The sequence below is a fragment of the Balaenoptera ricei genome, chromosome 18 (genome assembly GCF_028023285.1).
Source record: "Balaenoptera ricei isolate mBalRic1 chromosome 18, mBalRic1.hap2, whole genome shotgun sequence".
Classification (NCBI taxonomy): Eukaryota; Metazoa; Chordata; class Mammalia; order Artiodactyla; family Balaenopteridae; genus Balaenoptera; species Balaenoptera ricei.
In genome coordinates this window covers 15,346,895-15,359,848 of record NC_082656.1, presented here as the reverse complement: position 1 = coordinate 15,359,848, position 12,954 = coordinate 15,346,895, and the positions used below count along the sequence as shown (strand labels likewise).

At 46.0% G+C, this 12,954-nt stretch overlaps 1 protein-coding gene across 7 annotated transcripts in view; it reads left to right on the top strand.

Annotated features, from left to right (window-relative positions):
• Positions 1-12,954, top strand: part of LOC132352311 (uncharacterized) — a 269,512-nt gene that overhangs the window by 135,245 nt on the left and 121,313 nt on the right. For 6 of the 7 annotated variants that reach the window (XR_009498665.1, XR_009498663.1, XR_009498659.1 and 3 more), the window contains exon 1: positions 11,027-11,621. The exons of the other annotated variant lie outside the window; for it this stretch is intronic. The gene's annotated coding sequence lies outside the window, so the exon portion shown is untranslated. Of the gene's footprint in view, positions 1-11,026; positions 11,622-12,954 lie in introns of those variants that run through there. 7 annotated transcript variants of the gene reach the window in all.

Below are 12,954 nucleotides of genomic sequence, written 5' to 3'. Positions count from 1 at the left end.
ATCCTTATAGTCCTAGGTCCCTCCCACACTCACACCAAGGAGATTATCCAAGGTCATGGGTCATTGGGGGATCATTTTAGAATTCTTTCTACCATGCCCTTAGTATTCTCAACTTCAAGAGTCTCATTCTTAAACTACAGCCTCCCATCTACAGCTCACTTCTAGTTCCATGACTTTAACGATGTCTTGAACTCACCAGAACCTACAGTTTATTGATCTGCCTACATTTTCATGTCCCACATTTCCCATCATTTCTTTACTTCCCTCTTTTCTCAGCTTATGGTCAATCACTGTAATCACTCATTGAAATATACCATCAACTCTTTTGTCTCTCTCTCTCTTGTTTTATTTGCCTGGCAAAAATCCCAACACCAGTTAAATCCCGCTCTCCTTTCCCCATGCCTGTATCCAAGTAGATAAAAGTGGCTGGAGAAAAGCATACTCCTATGCTAACTGGTCTTCTTTTAAATCTGTGAGCACTAATTTAAGTAGGTTCTTAAAGGTGGCTGGCACTTATAGGACACTTCCCTGGTTTTAAATACCCAAACTTTTAGACTTAGAACAAAGCGATTCAAACCTTTTCTGCTTGAAAATCTCCTAAAATAATTTTTCAAAACTATGTACCCCTTTGCATATTTTAAATGGATATTTAAATTTTCATCAGAAATTTAAATAGTTGAAAATCTTAATTACAGTGTATTGTAAATATATACAGTTTTTAATTACAAAACTTTTAAATTACTCTGAAAGAACCTTAACATTTTAGTGATTTGATATCCATCAGTATCCATTTAAAAATGCATAAACGAGTTCTTCATCAGTTAGAAGTTTTATGTCATTCTACTTTTTCCTTGAACTCATTTTTGCATTCCACTTATATTATAGATTTTTATAATTTATTTTATAATTCAAAGTATTTTATTGTTCATCCTATCATTGCTTTGCTTCCAAAACAGTACATATATGGTTAAATTTAAAATGGCTTAAATGTCTTTGTTGTAAGTCTCTTAATGTTCAGTTTATTCATATTAAAATATCATGATTAGTACAGAATTCAGCAAAATTATGTAAATATATTACATATTTGATAAATAATCACAAAGCATGAAAGAATAAAAATTTTGAAATACATCTTACAGTAAGCATAGGACTGGTCTGTATTTTCCAAAAATTGTGTTTCGAAAAATTTGAAAAAATTGTAGTTTACAATGTTGCAAGGATGGCACCATGAACAACCATATACCCTTCACCTAGATTCAACAGTTGTTAACATTGTGCCATATTTGCTCCCTTTCTCTCTCTCCAAATAGTTTTCTTTTCTTGCTGAACCACTTGAGAGTGTTCAACTAGGCCGTGCGCCCATAGTAACACAGGGGGAGCCAGAGTCCACGGGCAGGATGCAGATTGTAGGGAAAGTGTGGTGGTGAGCACACAGAAAGCGTCTTACTCTTGCTTCCTTGTGAAAGAGGGATCAAGAGTATGGGGGAGGATTTGTTGGCAATTTATGGAAAAGGGGAAAGTACAAGTCATGTCAGTCAGTGGACTTCAGTCTGGGGTCAACACCCCCTTGGGGTGTACAAAGACCTTCAGGGGCTACAAGGCCATATATAGCTTTAACATGATCCATTTCCGTGTGCATTCTCTCCTTAGAATTCTGCTGTTATACTCTCCATCTTGCCAGCTTTAAGAGTCCCAGTATTAGACCAATGCCTACTATCTGTAGTTCACTTCTTCTATTTCCATGACTTCAACAGTGATTTGGACTCACATTTTCCACCTGATGCACTTTTTTTACTAGCCTTCCAGGACACCACATTCTTCTAGTTTTCCTCCTAACTCCTTGCTTACTCCTTCGGGGGTCTCCTTTGCTTGTTTATCCTCATTCCTGACTGTTAAATGTTGGTTCACCTAGGGCTGAGCCCTTGGACCTCTTCTCTTTGCTGTTGTTACCTAGATAATCTCATCCAATCTTATGCCTGTAAATCCATCTATGGGCTCACAACTCCTAAATTTGGCCCTTCCTGAGCCGCCTCAGGACCTTTCTGCCTTCTCCTCTGACCGTCTCACCTGCTCCAATCGTGTTCCAGCCACACCAGCTCTTTCGCTGCATCTCATTCGCGCCAAACCTGCTCTCTCCTCCCGCTTTTGCAATGCTCTTCCTTCAGCTCTTTCCTCAGACATTGCCAAGGCTCACCCACCTCCCCACCCCAGTTCCTTCAGGTCTCTGCCCAGATGCCACCTTCTTAGGAAGTCTTCCGACAACCTGACTGAAATCAACAATCCCCGCCCCGTATTCCCTATGCCCGCTCCTTGCTTTATTTTTCTCCAGAGCACCCTTATCTGTTGTACTGTTTTGTGTATTTGTTTATTATCTGTCTCCACCCATACAGCAGAAATTTTTGTCCATTTTGGTCACTGCTAAATCCCTATTCTTTGTTTTTGTTTCACATGCAAACCTCCATCTCAGGTTTGGGACTATCCTCAGAGCTCTGTTTCTTCTTAATGTGGAATGAGACTTCACTTCCTCTCCCAACAAAGCCATTTCTTTTGGGTTGGCCATAGCTTCTGCAACTGTATCTCAACTGGAGCTCCAGCCAACAAAGTTTTGGGGGTACAAGTGAAGTTGTATTTATCAACCAGTTTCCTCATTTGTGACTCAGAAATGCACATGAAAATTGGAGACTGTCAGTATTGCTTCTGACTCCCTGGCTGTTTGTTGTTTTGAGTGAATTACTGGGTACCCCCCATCCTGTGTTCTCCTTTTCATTTGAGACTGACGCCCTCCACGGAGGCAAGTCTGCACGCCCTCTCTCCTGACTGTCCCACATCTGCTTCGGATTTCACTTGCTGTCCTGTCAGGAGTGTTCTGCTGACATTTTGAAATCCTTTACCTTAGAAGCTGGGCGAAAAAAAAAAATGGAGGTTGAAGCATGGCACCATTAGAAGATTTTATGGATGGGATAAATCAGGTTTGTATTTTTATAGATTTGACAACCCAGCTTTCAAAGTCACAACTGTAAAACATCACAGATTGGAAAATGTCTTGGTGGAGCCCATAAACTATTCTATCAGTTATCTCACCTATTAATTATTTTCCTCAGCACTTGAGGATTTGAAAGTGACTGACAAAGGTGTTAAGAACTGGTTCAAGACAGTTTGCATTTACACACAGTTTAAATGCACATTCAGAATGATTTCCACCTTTTAAATGTGTCGATTATTATTCTAGGGTGTGTAACAGCGTGGCAAGAATGACATGGTTAATGCAATAATATGATCTTCCATCACTTTTATGAGACATTTGCATCCTTTTATGCAACACCTAATTGACAGCTGCCCCGCCAGTCCTCCCCAATGGAACCGCCTATTATATGGAATTTATGGCCAGTGCTTTTGAAGTCAGTTCAATGACATGAGATGAAAATCTCTTTTAAATGACATTCAGTGAAATCTTTTCTCTGGCTGGAAAAATTGCATTTTGAGAAATATTTATTTATTGTGTAGTTGAGCTAGCCACAGTGCCAATGTGTGTGGTGTGTGTTAGGCAGTCCTTTTCTGTTGGGGATATACCTGCTGTGGTTGGGAAGCACAAGTCCCAGACCTTGCTGTGGCCCTTCTTATGTATATCAGGGCACAGCCAGCAAAGTGGCTGTTCGTGGGGAACACACACCCCTCTTTACTCCATTGGTCCAGAACTTCCGTGTCATGTGTGTTCTCTCTCTCTCTCTCATCTCATAGCTCTTACTTATTGTCCTTCTGCTAGAGTTTCAGCTCCAAGAAGACAGTGATTCTGTTTTGTTCAAGGATGTGTCCTCTAGCACATAGTAGGTGCTCAATAAATCTTTGCTAAATGATTGAACAATCACTCAATTGCCTTGGCCTTGTTATTTTTGTGATTTTGATACAATATTTATCCTCCCCAACCCATTCAATCCTTATTCTACAAACCATTGAGTTTTATGATGAAGCCCCAAACAGATGCTGTATTTATTTTTTTTTTTTAAGGAGGTGGATGAGCCACTGCAGCTAAGAACTGGCACCTCTTCCAGCTGACTGATGGGTGGGTCTCCCAGGGTGGCCAAGGGCTTGGATGGCTGCCGGGCCTTTCAAACTGCCTGATCCAGTCTGCCCGACCTTTGGTGGGACTGGTGAGTGAGCAAGCACAGACACTGGTTTGGATTTGGGGAGGGTAGTTGACTTTGATTTCTGACTTGGTTGAGGACCAGCATGGATATCAATGCCTGCATCTTCTGTGACAAAGTGAACACGATTAAAACAGGATGGATGGATGTTCACCGGACTCTCGCCAGAGCTGAACTGGGAAATTTACCCTCCGTATCGTGCTTCTAGGGAATGTGAATCCACCCTGGACTCTCCAGTGTCCTGACAGTCCTTACAGGGTCTCAAAATGCAAGGACCACATTGACATCCACCTGGTTTGCTCGTGTAGCCCCAGTGCCTGGCATCCTTTTATTCATCAGCATTCCCTGTGCTCTGTGAGTATGAATTGGTGTTTAGCAAACATTGTTGAATGAGTGAAGTCATTCACTCTTGTTTCTGGTTGATACTATTTTAGAGGCAGGTTCGAGGAGCCTGAAGCTTACATACTTTGTGTGTGTGTGTGTGTGTGTGTGTGTGTGTGTGTGTGTGTGTGTGTGTGGTCTTCTTAATGTCAAAGAATACAGAATGACAAATTAGGTATGAATATAATTATTTATTTGGAATGAGTAAAGAATTTATAACAAATTACTGGAAGCTTAGAGGTTCAGGTCCCTTCTTGCCAAGCTCTTTTTAGCCAGTTTGCCAGAAATGCTTTCTTAGGAATGTTTTCCTTTTCTCAACTGGCTTTCCTTCTCCATTTAGAACTCCCTAAAAGTCCCAGCAGTCCCCAGCACTACAGAGCTCATGCATGTGAAGGACCCCAAATCTTAACCTTCGTTAGCTTCACAGTAATCCTACCTCTGATTATTTCACTGTTGTCTTGAGAAGACCCTAGAAAGAAGAGGAGTGGGAATGGGAGGAAAGAGAAAGAGAAAGTTCTTGACTAGTAGGCCATTGGCTCTTTGAGCAAATTCTAGAAACAATCTGGGACCTCAACTAGACTGTAGCCCAGAAATGTTGCAATGCCAGGACACCCTGCACAGTCCTCTTTTGGACCCCTGCCATGCTCCCTGACTTGCCCTGTCTCTTGTGATCAGGCTTTGGCAGCCACCAACATCCTGCCTTTGGGTTGCTACTGGATCAAGCCTCAGGCATAAGCAGAGTTGAATAAATTCCCAGGCTCCACGCTCTACTTGTTGGCAATCAGTAGGGAAAAGGTCAGGTCAATTGTTCTTTCTTTCTTTCTCTTTCTCCTTCATTCTATTTTCCATCTTCTCAGAGAGGGGAGCGGTGTATGAGGAGCCAAGTCCTTTGCTCCTCTTCCGAAACCTAAAAACACATTCCGATTTATAGGAGCACGTGATCGTCATTTTTTTCTTTCATCCCCTTAAGTCTCTTCAATTTCTTTTTGGATCTGTAAGACCACATTTGGGTCACACAGCAGACGTTATAAGTCTTTTCCATAGCATTTCTAAGACCAAAGACCTTTAAATGCAGTCATGTGGATCAAGTGAATTCAGTAAATGCATGTGGCATTGTGTAAAGGGTATGTCAAAGAGTTGGGATAGACAAGGAGCTTTCCAGAGAGGACAGTAAGTCCCCGACATACAAACCTCAAGTTGCGAACTTTCAAAGATGGGAACTTGCGTTCCATCAACCTCAGGCGTGAGTGAAATTGCAGCTCGCCCTCCGTCTCCTATTGCTGACGATCCTTCAGCTCTACCATCTCCCACCTCCTCTCCCTCCTGCAGTCAGTAACTCTTCTTGCCTGTTCACTCGATGCCATCCCCTGTATGCCAGCTGTTGTACTACTGTACTTTTCCAGGTACTGTACTGTTAAGATTAAAAATGTTTTATTTTTTTTGTTTGTTTTTTATGTATTATTTGTGTGAAAAGTATTATAAACCTATTACAGTGCAGTACTATATAGCCGATTGTGTTAGTTGGGTACCTAGGCTAACTTTGTTGGACTTAAGAACAAATTGGACTTACGAACGCACTCTCGGAACGGAACTCTTTTGTATGTAGGAGACTTACTGTATATGCTATTTCAGGGGCAGATGGAGAATGAAGGATGTACCATGTAGCTGTAACACAAAGTGGATTATGATGATGTAACATAAGGAAGGTAAAAAGGGGGGAGGGGCTATAAGAATCCAAGACAGGGCAAGAGCATATTGGGTTATATATACTCTTCATGGAGGGGGCAGTGAATTTCATGGGACTTTAAAGAAAGGTAGGATTTCAGCAGGCAAGGATGGGCTGGGAGAGTAGGAGAAAGGGAAGCATCCCATGAGCACAGCAGGGATTCGGGAGAGTGTGGGGAAAGTTCAGGGAAAAGTGAGCATATAGCTTTGCTGTAAAGTGAGAGAATATGCTGGGAAATATTTTGTAATAGATGAGAAAGGATAAATTAGGTACACATTATGGATGTCCTTGAATCTTGGGCTTAATAGTTGCTATGAAAGACAGTGTGATGTACTGAGGAAATCACAGAATTTGGAGCCGGAAGATCTGAGTTAAATTATGACGTAATTTACCGGCCGACTAGCTCAGCAAATCATTAAACAGGTGGAGGCTCCCCAATTGAATGGTGGATTAATGTCTCAACTAGTGGTCATTATAAAGGAATGGTGTTCAGTCATTAATTCTTGCAAGAAACACTTACCTACTGCCTAGGTCCTAGGGTTACTGAGGGAACCAGGCATGCAGGGCTCTGTTTTCGAAGAGCTGACATGTTGGTACAGAGACCCAGATAAGATAGACATACACTAGCCGAAAGAAAATAAGGTAATTTCAGATAGTGATAATTACTGTGAAGGGAGGAGAACAGACAATTGAGTAAAGAATAATGAGACAGGGTAGAAGAGCTGGATTTTTCGTACTTCAGATGTGGCAGTTAGGGAAAGCTTCCTGGAGGAATGGGCAACTGAGGAAAATGAGCCAGAAATGTGAAGACCTGGGGTCTAGAGTTCCAGGCAGTGGTAATAGTAAGACCATACATGAGGATCAGAAGGAAGGCCAGTGTGGATGGAGGACAGGGGGAGAAAGGAGGAGATAAGTTCCTTTGTATTATCAGGACAGATCATATAAGGCTTTGTGGTCTAGAGGAAGAGTTTGTTTTCGATTCCAAGGGCAGTGGGAAACACTGGCTGGTGGAAAGCAAGGGTAGGGCATAATTTATTCTGTGAGAAAAGAATTGTAGTAGGACAGGAACAGAAGGGGGAGACTAGCCCTGGGACCATTGTGGTAATTTAGACAAACAATGGTGGTGGTTTAGTCAGGGTAGTTGTTGGGAGACAGAAACACATGGTTGGATTTGGGCTATTTGGAGCATTATCATGAAATTGCTGTTAGATTAGATGTGACCATAGATAAAATGCAAAATAGAAATGCTTTGTAATCTGAGAGCCCTGTATACACACGAAGGAGTAATAGAGCCCGTAGTCCATGGGGAAAGGTGAAGGTTTTGAGCTTGGGAGTGACACGAAGCAGCACTTCAGCCAGGTAATCAGGCCCTCACAGCTCGAGGAGAATGCTCAGAGCCCAGGAGGGAGGGCGTCAGGCAGCCCAGCGCTTCTCAGCTTCCAGGGGCACACAGATCACAGATGGGGCTCCGCAGATCTAGGGTAAGACTTGAGACTCTGCATTTGGAGCAAGCTTCTGTGATGCTGAAGCTGCTGGTCTGCAGGTCACCCTTCCAGCAGCAAAGAATTCAGGAGAATAATTCAGAATAGATCAGGTGAAATTAATGAGGGCTTGAGGGGGCTGGGGCTATGGATAAAGAGAAGAGAGCTCGCTCTTTTATAGTCCAGGTAGAGGAACAAAGGGGAGTCATGAAAAAATGAAGTTTCGAGTCACGGGGACCAAGAAACGATGGTGTCAATAATATTCATACTGAAAGCAGGAGGACGTTTGGGGGAAGGGAAGAGGATGGATTTTCTAATCCCCATTCTTTTTTCTTGTGCTGTAGCGTGGGGTCTGACTTGGGTACTGGGGTGGGAACCACCGCCCACCCCCCCCGACCTATCCAGTCTTGTCTGGAAGGAAGATGAGTCAAAGGTTTCATTCTCTACCACTGTGTCTACTGAGTACGAGCATGCAGAGACTGCATGTATTTAAAGAGCCACAAAGGGAAGGAGGACCAGGAACCTCATTCCAAGTAATGCGGTTGGAATTTGAACCCATACAGCATCTTGGAAATCAGGAAGGGCCGTGTTTCCTTGGACCGTAGTCTCTGCCTGTTTACCGTGGAGCAACCTTGAGGCCAGCCCCCGCCCCATCTCCTGCACATGACATGCTGCTCACTCCAGATATTGAGACCATAGAGCCCGAGGCCTAGTACTAGTACATATCTGTGTGAGGTTAATAATATGAACAGCAGTCCACGTTATTGGACACTTATTATGTGCCAAGTGCTGTGCGACACGTTTTACAGTTATTTCATTAAACCCTCACAGTTCCAAGAGGAAAGTCTTATTAATATTACCTCTCCCCACCCCAGACATCACCCATGCCCGTTCTGTAGCCAAGGGATGTGAGGTTCTGCAAGGCTTCGCGGTTTGCTGAGGTCCCACAGCAAGGTCGCAGGACTGGAAATCAGAGTAATCAGTTAAGTAATTCTTCCAACCAGCAGGCCCAGGGAGTCTGTCCTAGCAGCCTCGCCCTGAAGCATCAGGGAAAACAGCTCCCCTGGCAGCACCTCTACAAAATCATCCTTCCGCCCACTTGGGGTTAAAACAGGGTACTTGGCCCAGCAACTGGTTTAACTCATCTCTGGTGCTAGCTCTGTCCCCAGTGATCTGTGTGACCTTAGGCAAAGCACTTGAATTCTCTGGGCTAAAATATTCTCCCCTAGAAAAAAAAGAGGGGGATTTGATTTCTTAGGCCCCGCTATCCATTAGAACCACAGAGAAGCCTTTAACAAATACTGTTGCTGGGTGCCCCCCAGAAATCGCAATTCACTTTGTTTGGCGAACGACTCAGGTACTGGGACTTTTGTAAAGCTTCCAGGGGCTTCCAGTGGACAGCCAGGGGTGAGCCCCAAGGCTGGCCGATCGCTCCTCGAAGGCGGTGAAGGAAAGCCCACCTCTGTCACTGTCTTCCTAAGACTTTGTGATGCAAATCTCTACCAGAACTCATTTCATGGTAGCTTTTATTCTGAGCACAAAGCCTCAGTGGGGCTATGCGGTCTGAAACATTAGGGAGGTCTGATCTGGTCATAAAAATCATGGATTTTACAGGTGAAAAATAGGAATGTGGGAAAGATGATCCCTTTTTTTTTTTTTTTTTTTAATAAAAGAAAATGCTTCTCCAGAATGGCCCTCTGAGGCTCCTGGAGGGGCCTGGGTACTTTGTGTGCTGAGATATAACCTGAGGCTGAGAAATGCGCTCAGGGCCAGCAGGACCCGCCTGGATTTGGCTGGGAAGACGTAGTCACTGGATGCCTGAGATATTACGCAGGGTGACATGAGGGCAAGGCGCGAGATGTACATAGAAATTATTTCATCCCCACGGTTGGGACGTCGCATACCCTCCGGGGCCTCTGGGGACCGGAGCTTCCAGGCGGCGTGTGTGTGCGTGGCAGCACCCGGAGCCACCAAACCCCGCTTCACGGAGGTGACATCATGACCAGTGACCCCGGCCCGGGGGTGGTTTCAGCCCAACGGTCCCTCCGCATAGGCTGTGCCGATACGTGTCTATGTTAAGATTCCTTCGTTGTAAGGATTGGTGTATTCTCCCCGAGCTGTGCCGTCAGAGCCAAGCCTCGGCCGACTCCCTTTGATCCGAACCTTCTCTCACTTCTGGTCCTGAACTGCTGAACCCGGAGATGTTTGCCTCCCGGCGCAGGATGACGTCAGCGAGGAGGCAGCTCCTTGGCGGAGGGAGCCAAGCCCTCAGACACGATCTCGGAAGTAGGACAAGTACATTGTGTTTCTGCGCTCCAACCCAGAGAACTTCTTGGTCCCCGAAGCCTGTGCCAAATGTGTTTGCGTAACCTCAGTCAGGCGCTTCCAGAATGTGGGCTGAGGACTTGCCAGGGTTTCATTTCTTTCGGGGATGGACATCCATGCCGAGCCTCAGTGGCGACAGCTACGCAAGCCAGCGGGAATCGGGGGCTCAGACCTCAAAGAGGGCGAGGGTCCTGAGAGACGGTCTCCCTGCCCGGGCTACACACGAGACCCGCCTGCCCTGGCTCACCCCATATGGCCGCGACAACACTGAGATGAAGTTGCCCAGGCATGCTTCCATTTTGTTTGGGCTAAGTGTGTGTTAATGCCGTGGAAAGGAGCAAGAAAAGCTACCAATTTGGCCGCTGCTTCTGAACATTTGCTCTGCATTCCTGAATCCTCCTGGTTAAAGAGAACTTCCTTGCAATTCTTTCCCCCGGGGCGGTGGGACAAGAACACACACATACTATACACATGCAAACACACACACGGAATTAAAACCTTTCAGAAATGAAAATCATTTATCGCACGTGTGCCCACATTCACATGCTCCTAGTGGGAGAAATAAAGGACTATAAAAATGGGCGTGCACATAAAAATGACCAATTTCAGGGCCAATGTTGGTGTCTTTCAAAGGTCAATGTTATAATAATAAACTACTTTGTAGTGCCTTAGAGTTTGTAGAACAATTTCATGTCTCATCTGATCAGCCCAATGACTTTGTAAGGTAAGGATTAGCTTCCTCTCCATTTTAAGGAAATGAGAGATCAGAGAAGTTAAGTGACTTGTTCAAGATTACACAGCAGTTAATTTCCAGACTCAGGATAGAAAACACGGGTCACTCCCGTGCAACCTGTCTACCAAATGTGGCTCTCTAATCCTGACCTTTGAAAGACCAGAATTGAATTGCCACGTGACTCATCTATTTATATGGCTGGATGTTAGGCCTAGTGTCTCAGAGTGTGTTTGGAGGACCAGCCTCTCCTGGGAGCCTTTGAGAACTGCAGACATGCAGACCTGCCCCAGACCTTCAGGATTCCCCTCAGGTGATTCCCAGGCACAGTCGAGTTTGGGACGCCCTGGAGGAGGGGGCTTGGGTTTCCGTCTCAGCTCTGCCACACGCAGGAGTCCCTGAGTGCCAGGACTGCATAACCTGGGGAACTCAGAAGAAAGACTCATGCCAGGATCCCGCCAACGATGAGACAAAGACAGAGATTCACTTTGAAAAACGCTCCAGGTGGCTCTAATGTGTCACAGATTGAGAGCGATTGGAATAGATCATTTCTGAGGTTCCTTCCCACCCTGGGTGAGTCTGAGAGCCTTCCCTTCCTCTGCCCGGGAAAAGGAGTTAAAACATCCTTTTGACTTTAAAGAGGCCCCAAAGCCTCATGCAGCACTCAAGGCCCTGGAGTGAGGAGGGGCTGGCCTGCACAGCTGGCCCTTCAGATGAAGCTCTCCAGTGTCCCTTAGGACTGGCCCAAGAGTCAGCAGACTGCAAACACCACCGAGAGTGCCAAGGAGAAAGTTCCAGACAAGATCTGGATCCCAGGAACATCCTGGCTGTTGCTGGTAAGGCATTGAGAGTCCCCAAGTCATTATTGTGTTAAAACAAAAACAAAAACAAATACCAAAACAAACCCCACAGTGCCCTGTGTGTACAGAGTCACGCTGGAAGATGTGGGAATGTGTTCAGGCTCCCGTGGAGCCGTCTGCTTGAGCTATCAGGAGGGGACATTCGTTAGGGAGAGATTGCGCCCGGGTCAGGGGAGGACAGCTGTACAGCCGGGGCCATTGAGCTAGCCCGTGCGTGAGGGAGCCGTAACTCGAGATGTCCCGTATTTCACTGCTTCTTAGACATGCAGAGGGGATGCCAGGTAGCAGGACCCACGATGATTTACTGGGTTTTGCAAAAGCAATCTAGAAACTGACAGAGGTTTCTGGTAGTGCTCCGTGCTGCCACTGTGAACACTCGTGTTCTCATCTGCTATCTGTGGCTGGTCAGGTCTCACCCTGGCCACGGGAGGCCACGTGCTTCAGCTGGGTGCCACACACAGAAAGGACACAGCTGTCGCGATCCCTGGCTGCCGGACCTATGCCTGTCACGTCCCTCTTTGCTCTCTGCCTTTCCTCTCTCTTTCGCTCTCAGTTTTATGGCTTAGCAGCTGCATGGCTAATTATTTGATTTTCCTCCCCCTAAACTTCTTGGATTCCTCTCATCACCTCCTTCCTGTCTCTTCCCGGCCCTTATTCCCAGGGCACAATCCAATTCCCATAGCTAAGCCTCCCACTCGCTCTCCCAAGCTCAGGATCCCAGGGAATCTGGAAATACTGGTGTAGACTTCTCCTGGATCTTGGAATAGAGGCAGGAAAGCTTCTAGGCTTTCGGTACCCAGCATCTTTGACGCTTACCCTCTCCACGTGCATTGGCCGTCCCGTGACCACCACAGGACAGGTCAATGTGGTGACCAGCCATCTGTCAACAAAGACGCCAAGGCAGGGAAGCGTCCTGTTCTCCTTGTAGGTCTAAGAGCAGCAGGATGTGGGCAGTGTGGTCACGTGGGCCGCCTGATTACAAAAGCCAGTGGGTTGGGCTTCCTTGGTGGCGCAGTGGTTAAGAATCCGCCTGCCAGTGCAGGGGACACGGGTTCGAGCCCTGGTCCGGGAAGATCCCACATGCGCCACAACTACTGAGCCTGCGCTCTAGAGCCCACGGGCCACACTACTGAGCCTGTGTGCCACAACTACTGAAGCCCGCATGCCTAGAGCCCGTGCTCCGCAACAAGAGAAGCCACTGCAATGAGAAGCCCACGCACCGCAACAAAGGGTAACCCCCACTCGCCACAGCTAGAGAAAGCCCTCACGCAGCAATGAAGACCCAACGCAGTCCAAAATATAAATAAAT